Source organism: Nicotiana sylvestris, chromosome 10 (assembly GCF_000393655.2).
Source record: "Nicotiana sylvestris chromosome 10, ASM39365v2, whole genome shotgun sequence".
In the NCBI taxonomy this organism is placed as follows: domain Eukaryota; kingdom Viridiplantae; phylum Streptophyta; class Magnoliopsida; order Solanales; family Solanaceae; genus Nicotiana; species Nicotiana sylvestris.
The window spans coordinates 121,609,122-121,612,907 of NC_091066.1; the positions used below are offsets into that span (position 1 = coordinate 121,609,122).

The 3,786-nt window shown below is 39.6% G+C and overlaps 1 pseudogene; it reads right to left on the reverse strand.

Annotated features, from left to right (window-relative positions):
• Positions 1–1,238: 1,238 nt before the first annotated feature.
• LOC138879882 (uncharacterized) lies at positions 1,239–2,678 on the reverse strand (annotated as a pseudogene).
• Positions 2,679–3,786: the final 1,108 nt, after the last annotated feature.

A 3,786-nucleotide genomic window follows, 5' to 3' on the forward strand; every position in this document is an offset into this window, starting at 1 on the left:
TCCAACTCTTCTCCTTCAATGGCACTGGTGTCTACATCTTGAATAGACATGATTATTTCTCCTTTGGATCTGGTTTGGTAGGGGTGGTTTGCCAGTTTGCTTAGGTGTACTAACTGCTTGAATTCTGATAACAACAACCAAACTTGTTAGTGATCAGAGTTTTAACAAATAAACAACCACACATAGGGATGCAATGCACCTAGGCAATTAGTCATTTCTACCATGTATTTGCTTGGTTGTTTGTGTCATCCCAGCTTTTCCTTTCCCTTTTATTGTCACTCACGCCTATCTTTTATTTCCATCCCCTTTTTCATTTTGTTCTTTTCTTTTGGTTGTGGTCGAATCTTATGAAGATTGCCTGCGTATCATGACCCTGCATGAATCAGACCGAGCATAGTTTTGGTGGAAACAATTATTAATACTTTTATCTATTTTACAAACAAAACAATACAAAGACAGAAATGACATTACATTTGGACAATACTTAAAAAAATGGTTTAAAAGACTCAACAAGGACTAAAACATGACTATTTTATGAAAAGTTCCAACAACTATGACCACGCTTCACTCCACAATCTTTTGCTTTTAATCACTGGAACATCTGCTCACGTTGGGGCTTGACCCGGCTGACCTCCTAGTGTACGGTACATCCTCTCTAACTCCATTTCAAGATGACGGGCAAAAGTAGGTGCATGCTCTAGAAACCTCTCATAATCCATCCCTTGGCAGTTCACATAACTTTGAGAGGTGTAAACAGCCAAATCATGGATTTGTGCTCTGAAGTCCTGGAGATTCTGGTCTTGGTTTTGTAACTCTTGTTAGCGAGTGGTGTCTATATCTCTTATGTGGCCCTCACGATCTAAAGCCGACTCCAATTGAGCCTGAAGTCTAGCCTGATCGAGTCTTGCCTGTGTTCTTTCCCTGTCAATATCTACATGTTGATGTTCTCTATTGTACCTTCTCATTTATTCCAACTGTGCATGGAGTTGAGCTTCTAAATATATCCAATGGTCCCTCTCTCTCTCTAATTGAGCCATTTCTTCTTTGAATTTCATTACTTGACGTTCCTTACTAGATTTAGCCTCCTCATTTAGTTGTATGATTTTTTCCTTAGCTTTGTCTAACGCCTTTTCAGTCTTTGTCAAGATGGAGTCATAATCTTGCATTTTTTCCATCAGATTGGCAATGATTTTCTGATCTTTCCAACTTCTCACCGGCGCTTCAGAGGCTTTCTTCATCTATTGAAACTGGGTGCGGAGAGTTTTATTCTCGCTAATCAGACTCTTCTTTTCACCTTCTGCTTCTTGTGCCTGTAAGTCTTTCTCCAAATTGAGGTTCCTCAGGATTTCTTCTAAGGCATGAATAGTTGTTTTGTACCCCTTTTCCTTTTCACCCCAAGCCAACCGTTCTTGGATTTTGCCATCAAAGGCTTGAACATGCGGTCTTTTTATGGGCCTTCTAGGATCAGGTTCTGGTGCATCATCCACACGGCATCTTTTCTCAAACCACCTAGCATAACCCGGATTTATCTCACCTTTCGCCGGATCTGGAACTTGGGTATCATCTTTCAAGTATTGACAACCATTCCAAATCTGCTGGATTAAAGCCTCAGGGAGAGTGGCTTCGGGGTGTAGCTCAATCACTTGCACACTTAAATCTTCATCATCAAGCACCACTTGGTATCTCCCTAGCTGTCTTAGAACTCTCTGCGGCGCATACGGCTGGACGCTTCTTAAACCCAATAGCAGTAAATAACTCTTTAATGTTGACATGTTTATCACCTCTCTTACCGGGAGCCATCCCAAAGTCCACTCAATTTGACTTGACATTAAAGATCTTAAATAGGATATTCAGGCTTCCACCCCTTCAGGAGATTTATAATCTTTTATTCTTTCTTCATAACTCTCGATGAAATTGTCCTTGCTTGGACCATACTGCATGAACTTGGGGTGATGTCGGAGATGTTCAGTCAACCACATTTGCAACAAAATATTGCAACCTTCGAAGAATTTCGCCCCGGACTTACACAAAGTCAACGCCCTATAAATGTCTGAGAGAATGATCGGGGCAAGAGTGTGATGTTCCTTGGTAGTGAGGACTTGTACGACTCTAGCTATGCGAATATCAATCGTCCGCTCTTTGTTTGGGAAGACCATGATTCCCAGAAAAGCCACCATGAAAGCGAAACGTCGGTGAATCTGCCAGGTGTCCTTGTTTTGTTTGTTAGTGAGGCCTTTTTCATGAATTTCAAATCCATCCGGCTTTCCGAACCTTGAATAAAGGAAGTTGAAAGAACAACACCCTTTGACAACGTTGCTTTTTCTGATTTGATCACTGATATTCAGAAGACCAAAGAATCGGTGTACTGAGGGAGCCTTTGGGAAGATAAGATTCTCGTTTCTCAAATCTTCGTCAAAACCGGAATATACAGCTATTTCTTCTAATGTGGGAGTAAGCTCGAAATCAGAGAAGCGAAAGACATTGTGAACAGGGTCCCAAAAAGTCACTAGTGTCGTAATCAAATCATCGCGTGGTTTAACTTTCATAATATCTGTGAGAGCTCCCAGATACTTAATGACCCATTTCTGACCATCTCCTCCTAACCCACGCCACCACATCTGTAGCCGAAATAGAAACTCATCTGCATCTGTGAACAGTGGGTTTTGGACGGTGCTCATTTTGTACCTGTGAGTGATTTTAATTTTTTGTTTAAAAAAAACCAAAATCAAGACTCATTTTGAAAAAATCATTAATATAAAAAAACATTTCGATGAAGAAGATTTAAAGGCTGTGTTTGCTAACCGGCAAAAAATGTTTTTTTTTTTTGAAAAACTACCAAAGGCGGCTGTTCTTGCAAAAACAGCCTTCCGGCGCCCTTTTGGGGACGTTCGGCATATTTTGGACAAGAATGGCATCACCTTACTTATGAAAACACAATGACATTTATGTACCCACATTTTAATTATTTATTATCTATTTTATTTTTTTATATTTTATTTTTAAATAGTTGGGCCCGATGTGGGCTGCCTACATATCTCACATCTGACAGGAATCAAACTTACGTAGTTCGTAATAATAAAACTATTTTTAAAAGTAACACAACATTTCCTTTTCTTTTCAAATATCGACAGAATTTCAACATATTTTGGAATTTTTTTTTTTCGAAAACAGCCAATTTTCTTTCTCGGTTCTCACATTGATTTTCCTTTTCTAACTTTTTCCTATAAGCTGGTCAACATGCAAATCCGAAATAAATGAATGCACAAGTAGCAAGTAAGATGCATCAGGATGGTCTTTTCATTTCGGGTATACCTGTCTTAGACAGACCCAACCCCTATATTAAGTCTCCGAAGTCAAATGCACATGATGCAAACAAACGTTCCTACTAGGGATCTGGCATGAAGCTGAGTTATTCTAAGTGTAAAACCTGGGGTATACTGTTCTAGACCTGGCTTACCCAAGCAGACATCTTGAGCCGAAGTGGGGGCAACGTACCAGGAGCACGAAAGTCTACCCGGCCTAGTTACTTAGCCCAACTTCGTTCTATTTGGTATGACTTCTAACAGAAAGGTGGGCCACGCGCACGTGTGCACCATAAATTCAGAAGATTCAGAAAGAAGAAGGGTTTCGTAACAGTATATATATACAGTTCAGATAATATCAAAGCGGTAAAAAGCAACATTTAGCACATTAAGCCCAAACATATGAATAAACCAGATAATAAACAAAGCCAAATATAACAATTATTCTAAGCTCAAATTCTTGAACCCTGAACCAGATATTCTT